The sequence below is a fragment of the Triturus cristatus genome, chromosome 6 (genome assembly GCF_964204655.1).
Source record: "Triturus cristatus chromosome 6, aTriCri1.1, whole genome shotgun sequence".
In the NCBI taxonomy this organism is placed as follows: Eukaryota; Metazoa; Chordata; class Amphibia; order Caudata; family Salamandridae; genus Triturus; species Triturus cristatus.
Window position 1 is genome coordinate 104,315,063 of NC_140589.1, and position 21,291 is coordinate 104,336,353.

At 48.0% G+C, this 21,291-nt stretch overlaps 1 long non-coding RNA gene across 1 annotated transcript in view; it reads right to left on the reverse strand.

Annotated features, from left to right (window-relative positions):
* The window catches only part of LOC146816447 (uncharacterized), a 297,753-nt gene that overhangs the window by 65,819 nt on the left and 210,643 nt on the right, over positions 1-21,291 (reverse strand). Inside the window, exon 2 of the long non-coding RNA XR_014962906.1 lies at positions 1,281-1,343. This is a non-coding gene — a long non-coding RNA (uncharacterized LOC146816447). The remainder of the gene's footprint in view (positions 1-1,280; positions 1,344-21,291) is intronic.

Consider the following 21,291-nt stretch of genomic DNA (forward strand, 5'->3'; position numbering starts at 1 on the left):
GGGTAACAGAGCCTGCATCTCCTCACCTCCCTCGTGTGTATGTATTTGCTTATGTGTGCGTACATATTCTAGTGCATATGGAGCACGGTTTGATCTTTATACAGTAAAGTACTAGTTGTATGGATACCACAAAAACACCTTCACATTCAACTCTGCACTTGTCTATAGGTCCGAGAATCCCACAGGTTAAAATACAGTGTCTACATCTTCTAAGTACATGTCTGAAGCAGCCAAGAGTGTCTTCGCTGAGAAGCAGCAAAAGTATCTGTATATGTCCTCTGTACACTATGGTCAAGCAAACTTTCGCTGACAGTGAAGTATTTCAGATCTCGACAACATTACAATATGTACTCTTTACCTTATTGAGGGGGATGCTGGCTCTCCTTTCTTGCCTCCTCTGCCAAGACTGCTTCATGTGCCTCTGCCAAGTGCATGCAAAGCACCAGGCGAAAGAGTGCAATCTTGCCAGATCTCAGTGCATACTCTTTAGTCTGTTTACCTGACCTCGACATGGCTCATCATTCATAACCGGACGTCTGTAGACAGCTACTAAGGCAAGGGTCTGCTCAGTGGCACAGCTGCAATACCTAAGGTGCCAGTAAACACACCGACAGCCAGGGAAGCTGACGTGCCACCCCTGATAATTCACATAGTCCCTACTAGCATGGAGCTGCAGGCCGCTTGACAGACATATGGGGTCTCAGCTGCTAACACCGTCAGCTGAGCCTAGACCAACGTGGCACGACCACGAGGACGACAGACAGTGTGGCAGTTCTTGCAAGCCTGGAACATTTAATTAGATTAATGTGCAGTCATGAGAGGCTAGTAGAAATACGAGTAGCGAGCTTGTAGCACCGTCTGAACAGCACTCAGACGCCGTACTGCTTCACATGCAGTTCTGACTGTCGTGGTCACTCACTGCTTTACTCTCACAGCCCTCAGGTGGTCAAGGCCCTAAAATGCATGATTAATGCATTTTAATGCAGTGATGCGGACCACCACATTAAAATGCATTAGTCTAACGTCTGATGTGTGGTACTTGGCAGGGCTGCATCTAAAAGCCAAAAATTATATGCTGTGTGCATCAGTCAATGAAAAATTATCCTTGTGTGGCTCAATGATCCCAAAAGAGCTGCATCTGTCTTACTCCATTTCTCTAACCTCTAATACTAGTATTGAGGGCAGATCTCTCTTGTAGTGTCACATGTGCATGGTGTTCTACGTGGGCGTCACCTTACGGTATGAATATAAGCACAAGTTAGACAATAAACCAAACTCACCTATCATAGTGTCTTGCAAACGTGGCATTCTACGTAGGAGCCGTGTTGGATCAGGAATTAGACCTACAGATAGAAAACGGATCAATACACAACACTTCTTTACATTAGGTGCTCGAAGCTCATAGGGAAGATTAGCAGCTTTATCCCATTAACTGTGAATGCAGTACAATCTTTATAGGAACTTAAATCACCATATAAATGTATGCTGGCAACCTGATCAAAGAAATACTCCTGCCACATGCTCATACAGCTGTGCGTGTTACTAAATACCAAGTAAAAAACCTTAAGGACATGACCATATAACTACACCATCATCCATATCACACATAAAAGAAAGAAGGGAAACAATATGTAAAAGAGAAACATATGCCACTTCTTACCTACAAGTCTTATCACTAATAAACACCCAATAGTAAGGTTTCAGTCCCCAGTTCTGGGCAAGTATTACACATACATCACAGAAATAGTACACCAACATCATACCTATAAACCAGCATATACATCAGAATAGAAAAGGAGAGGAAAGCACCCATGAATATAGGGTCCCTAACCCTCTTTTGAGCCTGGTTGTTGTGTCACAATAACCCTTCAAACATTTTCAGTCTCACACAAGGATTATGCTACTTACCCAGAAAGCATCTGTTCTTGGCATGTAAAGCTGTAGATTCACATGTTTTGCATACTCCTGCCATCTAGTGTTGGGTCAGGATGTTTGCAAGTTCTTTTTCCTCAAAGAAGTCTTTCCCAGTCATGAGGTAAGGTGACTCCTCCTTTCGGTGAGGCATCGACTCCATTGTTAGATTGTTTTCCCGCAAGAGGGTGAGAATGGAGTAAGTACAGAGATGCCAATGCATATGTAATGTAAATAATAAAAAACGGCAACAACTACAGGTGCCCGGGGAGGTGGGAGGGCACATGTGAATCTACACCTCTACAAGCCAAGAATAGATGCTTACTGGGTAAGTAGCATAATCAGTTCGAGGCATGTGTGCTGTAGATACACATGCTTTGCACAGACTATACAGCAGTATTCTCCCAAAGCGATGGCTAACCAGTAGATGTTGCAGCTGTTTGAAAAAGTGTCTTTAGAACTCCTTGCCCTACACTGGCTTGTTGACGTGCTAACACATCCACACAGTAGTGTTTGGTAAATGTGTGTCGTGAGGACCATGTTGCTGCCTTACAAATGTAAGCTATAGGGATGTTTCCTAAAAAGGCAATAGACACTCCTATTTTACGAGTGGAATGTGCTCTAGGAGGTATAGATAAAGTTATTTTAGCTTTAGCATAGCAGGTTTGAATACATTTAACAATCCATGTAGCAATACTAGATTTAGAGATCGGATTGCCTTTGTGAGGTATAGCAAGTGGAACAAACAGTTGTTTTGTTTTACGAAAATCCTTTCTTCTTTCGATATAATGCAATAATGCTCTTCTGACATCAAGAGTATGAAGAGCTCTTTCTGCTACGGAATCAGGTTGATGAAAGAACATGGGTAACTCAACTGATTGGTTGATAATAAAAGCAGAAACCACTTTGGGAAGGGATTTTGGGTTGGTGCGAAGAACTACTCTGTCTTTATGAAGCTGAAAGAAGGGTTCTCCTAAGGTTAATGCTTGTAGCTCACCAACTCTCCTCAATTAAGTGATCGTAATGATGAAGTCAACTTTCCATGAAAGAAACTGTAGCGGACAGTTGTCTAATGACTCAAAATGTGGACCCATGATCTGTGTAAGCACAATTTTCATATTCCAAACTAGTGCAGGAGGTACCCTGGGTAGTATTACTATTTTAAGGCCCTCTACAAAGGCTTTAATTACTTTGAACAAAGATAGATAATGCCTTTTTCGCAAATATTCAGCTAATGCCACATTGTGCAATCAAATGGAAGTGTAGGCTAGACCAGCACGCTGTAAATGCAGAAGGTAACAAATGATATTTTGAATCGAGGCATCCAGTGGATCAATATTGTTGTTGGTACAATATATAACAAATTGTTTCCATTTTGCTGCATAACATGCTCTAGTAGTAGGCTTCTTTGCTTCCTTAAGAATAGTCACACACTTTGGTAGCAGGTTGAGATAGCCAAACTCTATGACTTCAGGAGCCAAATCACTAGATTGAGCTCCTTGGGGTTTGGGTGTCTAACTTCTCCATGGTTCTGCGTGAGAAGGCTAGAATTGAGATGCAGCTTTTGATGTGGAACTACTGATATTTCCAAGAGAGTTGTGAGCCACGGTTGACGGGCCCAAGTGGGAGCCACTAGAATCAATGTGAGGGATGTTTGCCAGAGCTTCCGAACCAGAAATAGAAGGAGAGGGAGAGTCGGAAAAGCGTAGGCATATATCCCCCACCAATTCATGCTTAGGGCATTGCCTTTGGGTGAGGGAACCTGGAGGAAAGGTTTGGGCATTTAGAGTTGTCCACTGTGGTGAACAGATCTATGTGTGGGAATCCCCATTCTTGAAAGTATGGAAGGAGAACATGAGAATTAAGTTCCCGCTCGAGTATTTGTTTCCGCCTTCTGCTGAGTAGGTCGGCAATCTGATTGTTCACTCCTGGGAGGTGCTCTCCCAGAAGATGAACTCTGTGATGAATTGCCCAATGTCAAACGGTCTGAGACAGGCATGACAGTTGCAGAGAATGTGCCGCCCCCTGTTTTTGTACATAGCACATAGCCGTCATATTGTCCGTGCGGACTAGGATAACTTTCCCTATGAGGTGAGACTGAAAAGTTTTCAGAGCTAGATACACAGCTAGAAGCTCTAGATAGTTGATGTGAAGAATTCGGCACTTGTTGTCCCATAGACCTTGAATTGTCAAATTGTGAAGATGGGCACTCCTACCTGTGAGAGATGCATCTGCTGTTAGAACGATCTGTGGAACAGGGTCGATGAAGGGCCGCCCTTTTGATAATTATTGTGTCTTCCACCACTGCAGAGAGGGATGGGTGCGGTTTACCAACACTAGATCTGTTAACTGACGCTGAGACTGATTCTACTGACGTGCTAAACACTCTTGTAGAGGACACATGTGTAACCTTGCATGAGGCACTATTGCAATGCATGATGCCATCATTCCTAACAGTACTAAAGAACAAAACACCTAGTCCTCCCTGGATTTAGTTTAAATGACACAATTTTTTATATACCCTTTCATGAATTGAAACACAAAAGATGGGGCTTTATAAGTTGCCTATTATTCAAAAAGTTTTTTATTTATTACACATTCTTTTATTGTGTGATGGAGACAAACGTAACAAATACAAACATCTATATACAATATAAATGACAATACAATACAATACAATGAACAGCACCCTAGGCAATTTAAACTTTTTGAATAATAGGTGTTTTGTTCTTTAGTATTTCCGGCTCAGTTCTGCTGGTTTTTTGAGCCAAAGCCCAGTTTTGGTTTGTTGATCATTCCTAACAGTTGCATGAAAGTCCTGACTGCTAAGTATTGATTGGTCTGAAACTATAGTAGTAGAGTTTGAATATTTCAAATTCTGGCTGCATTGGGAGAGGCTAGAGCTGGGCAGGTGTTTAGAGTCGCACCCTGAAAGGACTGCATTTGTGAAGGCTGAAGATGAGACTTCTGTGCATTGACCGTGAAACCCAATTGGTGGAGTGGGTCTACTGTAGTCTGAGTATGTTGTAAACATTTTTGGTGTGTGCTGGCTTTGATGAGTCAGTCGTCTAGGTATGGGAAGACCTAAATCTGTTGTCTTCTGAGATGTGCTGCCACTACTGCTAGACATTTTGTGAACACTCTGGGAGCAGTGGTTACTCCGAACAGGAGTACTTTGAATTGATAGTGCTTTCCTGCTATCACAAATCTGACATATTTACGATGTGCTGTGTGAATCGGAATGTGAAAGTATGCGTCTTTCAAGTCGAGCATGGAGATAAAATCGCTTTGTTGTAGCAGCGGAAGCACATGTTGAAGCGTGACCAATTGGAAATGGAGCCTTCCTTTCCGGGGATCAGAAAGTACAGAGAATACCCCGGGACCTTGGAACTGTAATGGAACTGGTTCTACGGCTCCTTTTGTTAAAAAGAACTTGTACCTCTTGTTTGAGGAGCTGTAGGTGCTCTGACGAGAGTTTGTGAGCGCGAGGTGGAATATTGGGAGGATTGCTGGTGAGTTCCAGGCAATAACCATGTCGGATAATGTCTAACACCCATTTGTCTGATGTTATGGATTAACTAAAGGGGAGAAATTGTTGAAGTCTTCCCCCGACAGGTGTTAAATGATCTGGGGAAGTGTAGGCAAGTTTATTTATTGAGGAAATGGGAGTTATGCATTGGTGTGCTCTTACCCCAACCTTTAAAATGATTTCCTCCGTACCCTCCTCTATAGAAGCCTCTAGAGGAAGAGGGTTGCGTGTTGGACTTATATGAGGAAGCGTTAGGGTCTGTGGATGTGTTTTTGGACCATCCCCTTTTAAAATGAGCGGCTAAAGGAGCATCTGTTTGATGGAGACAGGGATCTGGATCATTATCCAGGGGTGGATTAATATTATAATCATCCCATGGATCTGTTGGCAAAAGGACATTGTCATCATCATCATCTCCTAAATCAGGCTGTGTATGAGGAGATCCCTGTGGTGTTATGTGTAGTGGATCTGGGCTTGGCAGTTGTAGTAAAGGTGAAGATGGTGGAGGGGATGTCAAAGTAGGATGGATAGGACCAGTAACAAAATCCTTCTATTTAAGAGGAATCTTATATGCAGTGTCCTCTGATCTGACTTTCCTTTTGGAAGGAGTTTTAGCTAAAATGTGTCCAGTATCTGGATTAATGTATAGCTTTTTCTGTTTCGGATCCAATCTGTCCTTCATAATATCTAAGATCGGTTCCACGGGGTCTGGAAGATCTTCTTCTGATTTCGGTGCCAAAGGTTTTGGTGCCGAACCTGACTTGTCCTTTTTGTCCTTCGAAGCAGAAGGTTTCATCTCCGAACCAGAGTTTTGTTTTGAAGAAGATTTTGGCTCCAAACCAAACTTATCTTTCTGAGTGGAATGCTTCAGATCCGAAGACAATCTGTCTTGACTCGATCACGAGCTGGAAAGCTTGACCATTTGTTTCAGTGCTGGGCCCGAGGGCGGGCCATTGGAAGCATCGTCTAGGTGCCGACCAAGGCCTGAAGGCAGAGATGGTGCCAAAGCCTTATGTTTAGTGGAAGACAGTTTATGGAATACTGGGGTTTTAATACTCACGACACCCTGTCCCGCTGGAATGTCTTCGGACTGCAATTCGATCTCTAGTTCGGAATCTGATTCTACGACCGTGAAGGCCTCCTCTTCTTCCGCAGCTGTCGCTTCGTGTTCAGATTCTTCTCTGAAGATATTCAGAGTATGTTGAGTGCTTTGGCTCTGCATTTCTCATCGTTGAGCCCGAAGATCTAAAAGAGTCTTGTTCGATCGGAACAACCGAGAGGCCTCACAATCTTCTTGCTTGTACTCTGGTGAGATGCACAAGTTGCAGACTTGGTGTAGATCAGTGCGAGGGTACTTGGAGTGGCACCGAGGACAGAATTGAAACTGAGTCGTTCCATCGGCAGAAGGCTGGACCGACGCAGCTAGGACCCGAAGGCCGCCCACGATGTTTTCGAACTAAGATGAGAGACTTTCCCGATCTAATGGATACATGGACAGAGTAATGTAATGTAATGTAAATTGATACTTGTATAGCGCACTACTCACCCGCAAGGGTCTCAAGGCACTTGTACGAATACCGCTGTGGAACCCATCCTGGCTTTCCCTGTGAGGCGTCCACTCCTGGGCACCCCCAAGGTGGAGGCCAGGCATCCTTAGCGTTGTGGGGGCCGTTGTGGAGATTAAGCAAGCTATTGCCCAGAGTTGCAGAGTGGGACTCCATGATTGGAATGGCACCGAGGTGAGAATTATCAGGTCCGTGGAATTTTTTAGCCCAAGACCCGCCGAGGCGGGGAATTGAACCCTGGTCCCGGGCTAGACCTCTGCATCAGGTTCTGCCGCTCTAATCATTGAGCCACACTTCTCCACAGAGTGAAACACGTACGATAACAATACCATCGGAGGTACAGTAGAATGCGCACCAAGGGAAACCCGAAGGACGGTTTCGAACTGGGGCACAGAAATACACGTCCGAACCCGATGGTGGAAAGAAAACAATCTAACAATGGAGTCGATGCCCATGCGCACTATCACTGAAAGGAGGAGTCACCTTACCTCTTGACTGGGAAAGACTTCTTGGAAGAAAAACAACTTGCAAACATCTGGATCCAACACTAGACTGCAGGAATATGCAAAGCATGTGTATCAACAGCACACATGCCTCAAACAATATTGTAACTCATGGTCAGTATTGAGACCAGTCTCTACAGCTTTCAGTTGTAATATCCAAAGTGCTTCATATGTATATTGTTCTTTATTTATTTATACATACTTCTTCAGTTCCATGAAACCGAAAATCAATATGTAGAATCCGGGCCATACATGGCGTTATATGTAATGCAAGTGGGTATCTAGAAGCTCAGTTTTGACAGCTCAAGTGCTCTGAGATTCTTTCTAGGAAAGTCCTAATTGTGCTACCTACATACATTTTACAAGCACAGATCAACATGAAAACCCCATATTGTATAGCAGGTAATACCTGGATGAGGGGTAATGTAGTTTTCAATAGAGTCATCATGTGTTAATATATACCAGTGTTTATTCAATATTCAACTAGGCCTGAACGCATCCTTCCTATAACCAGTAATCATTCTTACAATATCTCTCTTCAACTTATGTTTAGTGTTGTCACCCCTTAATGTTGTCTGGCATTTCATTCAAGGCTCTAAAACTTGCTTTATTTATTAAATTCTAGCCATGTCCTCTAATAAGAAATCTATGTTGCATATCAATGATATTATCACAAAACTCTTTATCTTCACTACAATTTCTCCTTGCACTAGTCATTTTCCTTAGTGGGATGACTCATTTGTGATTGTGGATATGAACTAGTAGCATATAGGACAGCATTACAAGATGTTTTTTTGTGGTATATTCTACTTTCTAGTTTCTGGTGTTCTACGTACAATTCCACGTCCAGGAAAATAATCCTATCTTTACTGTAGGTCAAAGTAAACCTCACATTGATATTCTCATTCAGATTCGAAAAAATTAAAGACATTCATCTTCACTAGCAGTTCATATAAGCAAAACATCATCTATACAACGGCACATTTTTGGATTCTGTCACACCATTTGGAACCACTTGGGCCCCAGATTTGGTTACCCTCGAATCACCCCAAAAGAGGTTTGTGTGCGAGGGGACTCATTTGGAACCTGTTCATATAAGCAAAACATCATCTATGGGGGGCGTGGCCTGGCGCTGGTGAAGATGGCCGCCTAAAGAAAGAGCTCCACCGGGGCCGAGACCGGAAACCCTGAAATCTGGCGCAAATCCTGCAGTGGTGGTCCCGGAATACCCGCAGCGCTGTCGGAACGCCATCCAACCCGATCGCTGCAAAGATCTGGTCCGAAAAGGAACTCTGTTGCCTGTTTATTGACTCCAAAGCGGTGCAAGGATCGTTGGAGAGGGCCCCACGCGACGATCGGGAGTGGGCTACAGTCCCAACCTCCGTTGAACTGATGTGGCTGACTGCCCGCCAAGGTATGGAACGATGACATCCCCTCCCGCCTTTCCCTCCCCTCCGCCCCCCCTGCCGCCACCGGCGGCCCACAATCCTCTGCAACGAGGTCTGCCCGGGCATCGGCGGTCACAGTGGGAGGCGGGATCCGTAGCCAAGAAGTCCCCGGATGTCGCCCTACACGCCGCAGTAACCCGGGAGGGAACAGCAGATCACGGCTTACGCCTTGCTCCTCACTGTGCGCTGCCTGGCTGTGATCGGGGTGCGGGACTGGGGTGGCGGACCTCCGCTCCATCTCCCCTCCCCCGCGGCCGAATTCGCATCGGCCCATCGGAGCTTGGGAGTGATCAGACGACACAGCGCCACCGACACAGTTAGGATCTGCGGCGGGTGGGGGCGACGAGCGCGGATCTCCTGGCACACTTTTACCGGCAGCCCTCGAATCACTGACCAGAGCGGCGTGGGACTTACCTCGGGGCACGCACGCACCACCCATAATGGTGAGAGAACAGATTCACCGATCACACTGGGTTGCTGTACCTGCGCAGGAGGCTGGAGTCGGAGAGCGCTAGATGGTGGCCAAACACGTGGTCGGCCAGCAGCGGTGGTAGCTGCCAATGGAGAAACTAACGGTGGTGCCCCAGGGACCTGCAGGGAGTCCCCCCCCAAATGCGCACTCCTCGTGCTCACGGTCAACAACAATAAGGTGGTGCTACACCGGACAAGGGCAGGGACCTGACGCCCACCAGGCAAGGCTGAAGTACCGAAGCGACTAAACCACTGACGATCGGTGGGACAGACCACACTTGAAAACTGCGCTGGGGTGTTCAGGAGCAACTAAATTATCCCACCGGCCAGTGGCCCTCGGTGCACACGCCCCTATCATGAAGCCCAAGGGTAGCGCATAGGTGCAGACAAACAAACAGGACAAATACGTGGTTCCGAAGGAGCCACCCTCGAACGACGGAGCCCAGTATGGGGAGGCTGGAGACAACAAACCATCCCTCAGCTCAATAATGGCGGCCATCCAGGTGCTGGGTGCTACCCTTGAGACCAAAATCAACAAGGTCTCCATCGAAATAAACTTGATGAGGGCCGACATGCATAAAACCGCAGACAGAGTCAAGGTGAATGAGACGAACGTCCGTGAGCTCCAAACTTCCACTAAGAAACTTGAAGAGCGGGTCCAGCAGGTCATACACCAACACCGCCAGATGGCCCTTAAACTCAAGGACCAGGATGGACGGGCTTGCCGCAACAACATAAGAGTGGTGGGGGTTCCGGAGGGCTCAGAAGGACCAAGTGTAGACCTCTTCCTCGAAGACTTAAATCCTCAACAACCTCAAACCGAAACGGCTCTCCACCCTCTTCACGATCGAGAGAGCACATCGGGCACCGATCCCGCGACCAAAGCCCGGGGCGACTCCCAGGACAATCATCGCAAAAATCCTCAACTACAGGGACCGCAACGCAATTCTACAAGCGGCCCAAATACAAGGGGACCTACGCTATGAAAATACCACAGTGCGCTTCTTCCTGGACTTCACACTTAAAGTTCAACAGGAGCGACGCTCCTTCGATGGGATCAGGAGTACTACAGGACAGAGGAATCAAATATATGATGTTTTTCCCTGCAAATTCAAAATCATTGCAGACGGGAAATCATTGTTTTTCACGACCCCAGCGGAGGTGCAAACTTAGCTGGATAAGGCAACCACGCGGAGGTCAGCAGCGACCGTGGGAGACAACTGGAAAGACACCCGCGCCTACTCGCTGGGTTCAGCGGATGGCAGGTCGGACTCAGACAAGCGGAGTCAACGATCTTGGAGATCGAGATCCAGCAGCCCGGTGACACTAACGGCCAACAGAGACTGAACGGATCTACCTGTGGTGTTGGACCAGCGGATCTGCCCCAGCTAACTGTAACGTATAAAACTTTGCTAGGATGAAGTGGGGTGAGGGTACACCATAAGAGACTGGCCCTGCGGGTCTGATGGGTCCTCACAATGAGAATCTCCTTTGATGGATGAGGGCAGGCCTCTGGCGGCCGGAGCCAGTACTAGCCCATATTCTCCCGCAACTGTTGATCTGTTCTTGGGGCGATAGGCGCTCTGCTAGTTGGGGTTGTGGGTAGTTTTGAACCTACGTAGCAGGGTAGCAGGGGCGGGGTTTGGCGTCTAGGGGGTACTATGTTCAGTTCCACTGTAAACAATTCTCAGGGATGTTGGGAGGGGAGGGGGGATGTGGGGGGGTAGTTACTGGTCACGCACAAACGAAACTTTTCTATTTTGGCTGTGTTGCATGTTTCTAAAGTATGGCAGGAATCCTGTTTGTAAAAATGAGTACGCAGTGGGATAAGAGTCTAAAGCTCCTACGTTGGAATGTTAACGGGTTGGGGGACAAGGTAAAACGAAGTATTGTTCTCCAATACATAAAATGTCAACCTCCAGATGTTGTTTTACTCCAAGAGACACACCTAATTGGTAACACCTGTAAGGCGTTACATAGATGGGGGTACACAATGGTGGCACATGCCGGCTTCACTTCCGGCTCACGAGGGGATGGGAATCCTACTTAAACACACCTTTCTGCTCAGCATAAAGCATACTTGGACCGACCCACTGGGGCGCTATTTGTCGGTCTTGGGGCAATGGGAGGGGCGCACTCTCACACTACTAACAGTCTATATTCCACCAGGTCTCCAGACCCAGTCCTACAAGGACCTGGGAGCCTTCATAGTCTTCCTTCCCGAAGGGCAACTTGTAATGGGTGGGGACTTCAATGCAGTTGTATTGGGCCTACATGACCGATGTCCACCACGAGATATCAACGCAGGGAGCAACTGGCTCTCAAACTTCCTCGAGGCCTTTGGCCTCACGGACCTCTGGCGGATGCGCCATCCGGGTCTCCAACAATACACTTTCTTCTCGGGATCGCATCACACCTTTTCCAGAATTGACTACATCCGCATGCCTGTACACCAAAACACGACCATACAAGAAATTCGACATCTGGCAAGGGGTATTTCTGATCACTCCCTTTTGTGGGTCCATCTAACAGTAGGAGACAAAAGGGTCGGTTGTGTAGTGCCTATTAACCCGTGGTATCTCCGCAAGCCCAAAGTCAAAACTACACTCATCCAAACTTTTGACCATTACTTCCAGGACAACAAAGGCACAGTCGATTCCTCTACCACCCTCTGGGAGGCGTTTAAAACGGTCATTAGGGGCCATACCCTCTCGGCCATAGCCGGGTTGCGCAAGGAAAAAGATAAAGAAATGACTTGTATTGAGCATGACCTACTCCGCCTCGAGGAAGCGGCTATAGACGGGGAGGATCAGGCCGCGCTTCTTAACTTGCAACTCAAGGCGGCTGAATACAAAGCAGTTGCTACTGATGCTGCCAAAACCCTCGCGAGGGACTGGGATGGATGCCTATACGACCAAGGAGACAAAACAGGCAAGCTAATCACTTGGCTGGACAAGAAAGAGAGGGCGAAAAGGCTGGTGCCAGAACTCAAGAGTAGCGCTGGTACTGTTTTGATGGAACCCCACGACATAGTGCTTGAGTTTGCTAACCATTTCAAACAAGTGTATCAGAGTAGTTCGGAATTACCAGAGGAGGACTCCTCCACACTTCTTGTAGACATCCAACTGCCCATCCTCACTGACTCCGATAGGGAAGCATTAGATAGTGCGCTGACAAATTATGAGCTTGCTACAGCAATAAGAGATCGCCTGCCTAGGAAAGCCCTGGGCCCCAACGGACTGTCCATAGAGCTTTACAAACTTAAGCCCAACAAGCTAGCCCCATACCACAGGAAAATGTTTGAGGACTGTAAAGAACTTGGCCTACTCCCGCGTGACCAAGGTATTGCCATGCTGGTTACCATACACAAGGAAGTGAAGCCGAAGGATGAATGCTCCTCCTATAGACCTATCTCCCTGCTAAATGCAGTGCCCAAAATCCTGGCCAAACTATTGGCGAACCGGCTAAGACAGGTAATAGACAAACTGGTCCACCCCGACCAGTCGGGCTTCATGCCACACCGTAATACTGCTCTCAATCTGCGAAGATTACATGAGTACTGGGGCGGCAAGCCACCATTCAGGAAGACGCAATAGTGGTCTCGCTTGACGCTACTATGGCACTCGATACCCTCGAATGAGCGTATCTGATGGCGGTCCTCAAGAAACTGGGCTTCGGCCCCAACTTTATTGGATGGGTACGGCTCCTCTATGCAGAACCATTGGCCCAAGTTGTAGTGAACAATAAAGTCTTGGAGGTGTTCACTCTCGGGTGAGGGACGCGGCAGGGATGCCCCCTCTCGCCTCTACTCTTCGCCCTGTCCCTCAAACCACTAGCGGCATGGATACGACAGGACCCCTTCACCAGGGGACTTAGGTGGGCTGAGGGATGGATCGAATCTCACTCTATGCGGACGACATCCTCCTATATCTTGCTTCTCCACATAAGTCGCTACAGGTGGTCCTAGATATCTTCACACATTTTGGGAGTAACTCTGGCTATAGAATCAACTGGAGCAAGTTGCTGTTATATGTTCTGTATGGAGATCCCCCCCACCCTGCCGAGGGACTGCCCCATCCTGACAGCCACAGACGGATTTAAATACATGGGGATTTTCACCACAACTGACGTTAAACTCTGCTATGAGCGTAATCTCCTCCCCCCTTTACAGAGGTTTAAGCGAGACACCACTACCTGGAAGACAGTGCCACTGTCTCTACTGTGACGAGCAGCGCTTTTTAAAATGATGACATTGCCGCATTTCCTCTATGCCCTCCAGAACTTCCCAGACCTAGTTCCACCCAGGTTCTTTAAAGACATCGAAAGCACCCAAAGAGATCTACTGTGGGATGGTAAACCACGCATAGCGCATCACAAGTTAACGCTCAGTTGGTATGACTGAGGCATAGGACTCCCCGACATTAAAAAGTATTACTAGGCGGCACATCTTTCAGCCGTAAAGCATTGCACCTACCGCGGTGGGGACGACCCGGGTTACAGGATGGACAAATGGGTACTCCCAGGTGGCAGCTTCACTAGGGCGCTCTATTCCAGGCCCAACAAATATTTACTAACAGGACCTACACAACACTCAGTACAGCTCTGGCACACGGTCAACCGTAGCTTAGGATGGGCCAAAAGGCTCAGGCTCGCCACTCCACTGTGGGATTCCGAGTGCCTAGATACATTTCGGCAGACTAAGGGCTTCGACAAATGGGACCTAATTGGGCTCTCCCGCATCGGGGATCTGTGGGGAATGAACGGGGTGGTCTCATTCGCCTCACTCCAACAGACACACGAGCTAGCGGACTCAGAATATTTTAGATATGTACAAATCAGACACTCCCTCCAGGCTAACATCCCCGCAAGGTCCTCCCCTCCAGAGTCCTCTCCTCTTGAGGATAGACTACTGGATGGGTATTTGCCAGACAAAGCCATCTCCCTCATGTACAAAAAGCTAATTCATAACACTCCGGACCCCTTAATATCACTGAGGGAGAAATGGGGGCGGGATGGCCTCGAGTTGGATGACGAAGAGTGGCAGGAAGCACTGTCCTCTCCTAGGGAGGTCGCCATCTCGTCCAAACTGAGGCTTGTCCAGTTACAAATTTTACACCGAATTTACATCTACGGCCCTCCGCTGGTGTTGATGGGTAGGGTTGAAGAAGGGTTGTGTAAAAGATAATGCGGCTTAGAAGGCTCCTTTATGCATATTATTTGGGAGTGCGCGCTAATTCAAGACTACTGGGGAAAAGTGCATGAATGTATGAGCGCAGTCTGGGGAGTGGAAATTCGGCCTGAAGCCAAGAGATGCCTCCTAAATTTCTGGGAGTCCACGGACCTTAACTCCAAGGTAAGGGTGGGCGGAATTTACGAAAGTGCCTTTCGCAAAATATCGCGAAACGGCAAAAAATCTCCGCGATCACGCGAAATTTCGCGTGATCGCGGAGATTTATGTGTGCTGCTGATTAATGCGTTACTGAATTTGACCTTCATCTCGGGCATCTGCTTTATTCATATCTGTAAGACTTACAGATATAAATAAAGCAGGTGCCCGAGTTCGAGGTCAAATACAAGTGCTTCCTGTTGGGGCTTCATTTTTGTGACAGGAGCATCGTGCCAGAATGAATCCTGCCCTGCATATTTACCCAAGAAGATGCCACCGTTTTGTGCAATACCTCTACTCAACTGGAGTACTTTCTACTGGCTAATCAGTAAGTGCTAACTCGTTGGGTAAATGTATAGTGCTTTTCCTACACTACAGCTGCATAAAGGGCCAGAAGAGTTGTCTACAGCGACCATGTGTGTCTGTAACGTTGCCACAGCGCCGACGGGCGCCGGGGTCCCTCGAGTGAGCTGTCCATCATAGTGGGGGAAAGGGCGGGAAGACGATGCACACCGCTGGGGTGGGGGGGGGGCAAACGGGAGGGGCTTCCATGCAGTTCACATGCCTCTTGTTTATAAAGGGCCAGAGACAGATCAGAGCAGCAGATGAGGAGACAGAACCTCCTGGTGTCAGGAACTACACGGGAATTGCGCTCGAGAAACTCATGGATGCACAGAGCTCCATCAAGGATGACAGCAAATTGTTGACGGTAGTAGATATGGGGAGAAAGCACACCTAATTTCCGTTCCCTCGCGGATCGCGGAAGTTTCGACATTTTCGCGTTCCGCGCGGAACGCGAAAATGTAGAATTTTCGTAATTTCCGCGAGCGGAACAGAAATTGTCGTCCACCCTTAGTGGCGGGTAGATGGGAGGGGCGAACTGTTGTGCTGGGCTCATGCTATATCCCGCCCGTTCTACACACAAAGACTTTTGCACGACTGGGCTCCTTCCTGGCAGACCTTCCCTGGGGGACCCTTCTGCTGGGAGGAGACACGAACGCCGGAATGACCGCTGACTTGGATTGATCAGGCGGGGGGCAGGGGTTCAGGGGAGAATGTGGGCTACAGTGCTTCACCAAGGCCCTGGGACTCGGGGACCTGTGGCGCAAGCACCATCCCACACACAACAGACAATACACGTTCTATTCAGCCAGACATGGATCCTTCTCCAGACTAGACCATCTTTTCGGGCACACCGACCAGCTGGGCGAATTTGCGGAACCCCACATCCTGGCCCGGGGAATTTCTGATCACTACCCGGTCAGCGTCATTCTCAAGGTGGCATTCCCGAGGATAGATCCGTAAAGCCCCCAACATGAAACCAAAGGAGATAAACTCCGGGAGGGCTCCCAGCTGTATTTCGAAGAGAATCAGGGGTCAGTTTAGTCCTACCTCATGTTATGGGAAGCGTACAAGACAGTCTTGTGAGGACAGGCCCAGGCCCTGATTGGGGCCAAAATGAAAGAGGAGTCCTTACAGATCAGGCAGTTAGAGCAGGAGATAGAAGATCTTGAGCGAGGCGCCGGCACAGCATCCACAATAGATCGCCGTCATATATTGGCCCTTAAACAGAAGGAACTCCAGGCACTGGCTGAGAGCGAGGCGCAAGCTTATTCCCTCGCAACGCAACACCAGATTTATGATGTAGGTGATAAAGCCCTGAAGCCTCCTGGCGTGGTTTGAACGCCGGGATAGGGAGCGCTCCTGGGTGGCTGAGGTACGGCACAAGACAGGCTCACTAGCATCCAATAGCACAGATATAGCTGAAGCGTTCGCGTCATACTTTGAAGGGGTCTACACCCCGGTCTGCACCAGGACGGAGCAAGATTGTGCGGAGTTCCAGCAGGACTACGCGTTGCCCACACTGTCTCAGGAACAAAGAGACCAACTAGAGGCAGACTTTACTGGGGAGGAGATAGGGGAGGCCCTCAATTCCCTCCAATCTGGGAAAGCGCAGGGACCAAATGGGCTCCTAGTAGAAATATACAAGTGACAGGCGAATGTCATCACAGACCCCCTCCTCCAGATGTTTCTAGAAGCGCGAAAGGTGGGAAGGCATCCGCCCGATCAGAGGGAGGCAACAATTGTAGTGATTCATAAAGCAGACAAGCCGGCTGATCAATGCTCTTCTTACCGGCCAATCTCGCTTATCAACTTCGAAGCAAAAGTCTTGGCGGATAGATTGCTTCCGGTTCTGCCGGATCTCGTGCATGTTGACCAGTCAGGTTTTATGCCGCGCAGGAGCACCCGCCATAACCTACGTCGCCTATATGGCATATTATACATGACAGAAGACGTGGGGAACACTCAGACAGCATTGTTGGAGCTGGACGCCTCAATGGCATTCGACAGTATTGAATGGCCATATCTATTTATGGTTCTCAAACGACTAGGTTTTGGCCTGACATTCTGCAACTGGGTGCGTCTCCTGTACGAGCAGCCGATAGCGAGAGTGAGAGTTAACGGGACGGTGTCCAGAGCCTTCCCCCTCCGAAGGGGAACGAGGCAGGGATGCCCCCTGTCCCCCCTCCGGTTTGCCTTGGCCCTAGAGCCGCTGGCCCACTGGATCAGGAGGGACAGGTCATTCTGGGGTCTGGCGCTGAATGACGACTGGGAAGAGCGTATCTCTTTATACGCGGACGATATTGTGTTGTACATGGCCAGACCGTACCAGTCGATAGAGCAGGCGCTTCATCTCTTTGCACTATTCGGTAGCTACTCGGGATACACTATTAATTGGGCGAAGTCAGTGATCTACCCGCTCTCGGGTCCTCCTCCGTGGATACCGATCAGGTGCCCTACATCAATCGCTGTAGACGGGTTCAAGTATTTGGGGGTATACTTCACCAGGGATAGGGCGGAGTTTCATGTCAAGAATCTGGAACCCCAACTGATACGCCTGGGAACTGACGTGTGTCATTGGAGTTCGCTACCTCTCTCCCTCATGGGACGAGCTGCTATGTTCAAGATGCTAGCATTGCCTAGACTCCTCTACATTTTACAAAACACGTCGTATCGATTCCAACTGGGGTATTCTCACAAATATCTCGGACAGTGCGGACGTTGCTCTGGGATGGTGGCAACCCCAGGATTGCGCTGCACAAGCTGACGAGAGGAGTGTATGATGGGGGGCTGGCCCTTCCAGACATACAATTGTACTATTGGGCCTCCCAGCTACAGGTGGTCAACGACTGGGTGTACGTGGCTAGGTCGGAACCGTCTTACAGAGTTGACCGGTTGGTCATGCCAGATGGAAACTGCGAGCTATTGCTGTATGCCCGTAGGCCAAGGAAGGACTGGCCTTCGCACACAGGGGTGGTGGTCCAGTGTTGGAGGGAGGCGAACAAGTTCCTGGGGTGGATGGGCTCCCTGACAGGCAGAAACCCTCTATGGCTTGGTGATCAACTAGCAGAAGTGACCCGGCTGAATGGCTTCAGGGGGTGGAAACTAATAGGCATTGAATACTTGGGAGACATATGGAAAGGGGATGCCCTCCGCTCCTTTGACTATCTGAAAAAAGAATACGATCTTCATGACTCACAACATTACCACTACATACGCCTCACTCATGCTCTACGTTCACACATACGGTTCAGCACGTCAATCCCGGAGTATTCCCCTATGGAGGATAGGCTGCTCCTTGACCCCATATTAGAGAAACCCACTTCCACTATCTACCGCAAACTCATAAATAACATGCTTGATCCATTGGTGTCATTGCGAGAGAGATGGGCGAGCCACATAGGTGCCCTGGAGGATGACGATTGGCAGGATGCCCTGCAAAGCCCGCAAGAGATAGCAATCCGCGCCAGGTTCCGCTTGGTGCAGCTAAAAATTTTACATCGAGTATATTACCCTCGCACTCACTTGTACACCTGGGGCAGAAGTCAGTCAGCCCTCTGTGCACGGGGATGTCGAGGTGACGGCTCCTTCTATCATATCTTATGGGAGTGCCCCGAGATAGTGCCTTTTTGGACTAAGGTCGCGGACACGATGGAAACGGTTGTGGGTTCACCGGTTCCGCTAGAGCCCATGTGGTTATTCCTAATGATCAAGGGGACCACTGACTGGTCCAGATATAATGAGATCCGGCTGGCACCGGCAGCCGGGGTGGCGAAAAGAAATATAGCCAGTGGCTGGGGGGCGCAGGCTCCTCCGCAATGGGACCAGTGGTTGCGTGATCTAGATTGGTGCCAGAGAGCTGAGGAGACTATTTATAAGAGTAGAGGTTGCACTAAGAAATGGAAGAAGATTTGGGGGCCTTGGCGGAAATACAGGGCGATGGGGGTGGGTTTGGGCCAGGTTTTTAACAGTTGAATGCCCTGCTTGTGTCTATGCCAGCCTTACATTACACTGTGAAATGTTATTCTATCACATGCTATATGAACAATGTTCTGTAAATGTCTGATAATATGACCACAGTTAATAAAAAGATTTAAAAAAAATAATAATAATTGGATGTTTGCCAGGTATATATAAATGGTTAAAATCAAAAGATATGTTTAAATAAAGGGTTTATTTGCTCAGGTCGAATTGCAGTTTTTATACTGCTAACTGAGGCTACACTGGCCTGTAACGTTATTTGCAATGCTACTATGGTGGATAGCAAAACCGGTGCTGCAGTCCATTAATGCGTTTAACCTTTGTAACATATATTAGGAATTATAGGCAAGGGGGGGAACAGGCACTTTACTACTGGTTAGCTGAGGTAAAGTGCAGAGTTCTATAGCCAGCAAAAATATACGGTCCAGCAAAAGGTGAAATAAATCTAGAGTGACCATACAGAAAATGTGCATTTCCTAGATCCTCGTTTTTGGGTTGATGTCAGTTATACGGATAAAACATGGCACTCTTGTTCACGAGCTACTATGGTTCTTTGCCAGTTTCTAAGGTTTATAATACCAAATTTAATTGTGTTATTACTTGCATTTGAGCCGGTCTTTGCGGTAAAAGTGAGTCTTTTTTCAAAAGATAAAGGACAGATGAAACTTCTAGAAAGGTGGCGTATTATGTGGTGATGCTGGTTAGGTTCACCATGCAATACTCTCACAGACTCCAAAGATCGTCCTTGGATTCACACTAAAATATCCTTAGTTCAGTCCTGGTAGAGTGGCAAAGAGCAATCAGGCTTTATTAGAGGAACATGTGTTAAGCATTTAAGAGTACCAACATGGAATCATAAGTAACTGACACGACTCAATAGAAATCTGACACCAATTTATAAAAATAAAGTGTATTTTTATCTTAATTTAGATACCAACACGAACAAGATAGCAGACATATAGAAGCAATATAAAATCAGTGCAAAATAATACAGTTAAATGGAAAAAAACACTAGTCACAATCAGTCACTTTCAGGTCGAGTTGAGTGGAATCCTCACATGGTAAAGGTGATGTGGGTCCCAAAACCAGGCCACAACAGTCAGATCAATTTAACCTGGTCCGTACATCCCAGGTATAGAGTTGTCCTGCCTGTGCCTTGTGCTGAACGGGAGGCGTAGGAAAGCTGCTTTTAACACTTACACAGTGCTGGGGGAACAAAATGCAAAAACAAGACAACAGGGTCTTTGTTGACATTGGTCGAAGGTTTTGCAGGATGCCCTCCAGGGTGCAGAGTAGAATGAAGGGGTCGGTTGCCACACTGGTGACCAACAAGCCATGACAGCGGTAAATAAAGCAGATGGTTACTTCAACGTCCAGGGGAACATGGTAGCTGCCTGAAACTGCATGGAAGGCAGGACTAGAGTTCCTACAAATCACTAGACCATCTGGTTTAGGGCGATCCCTCGGAGGGTCCAATGTCCAGTGATTCTTCGATTTCGGAGCGTTGATTTACCTGCAGTTTGCAGGGGACTAGTCCTACTATTTCCAAGGGAGTCCGAGCTTACTTCTGACTCTCACAGGGATCCCTCTGTCTGGGGGAATCAACCTTTAGCCTAGGATGGGTTTAGTTCATGCAGTTCCAGGACAGTTGCCACAGGTGCAGAGTATTCCTCTTTTGCTTTGCGTAAAGTCCTGTAGTAGCAGACACAGATCCCTTCTTTGTACTCCATGATGCAAGTTGGATCAGAACTGAGGTTCTAGTGTCAGGGGTGTCCCTTAAATCCTAGATTTAGGGGTGTGGGAACAAGTAGCCAGTGGCCTGCTAGTCCCTGCACTTAATCCGCCGCTGAGGTGATCACATCCGGGGTGTAGGTCACCTTTTCTACCCAGAACCCACTATTTCTGCCACTTTTAAGTACACCTCTTGCATACCTAATTGTCCCACCTGCCAAGGTGCAAATGTGCCTGGGGCACGGGGAGGGCTATTTACTCCTCTGGGAGACAGCCTGGATGCATATCAGAGGCAGTACAGCCTTTGAAGCTCACCTCCTTCCTGCCCAGGCCTTTGGTTCCGGGAGTGATCGGACTGCCTGGAAGGAGGTCAGAATCCTGCCTTGGCAGCATCAAGCGAGGGCTGCCAGCCAGAGCACAGAGG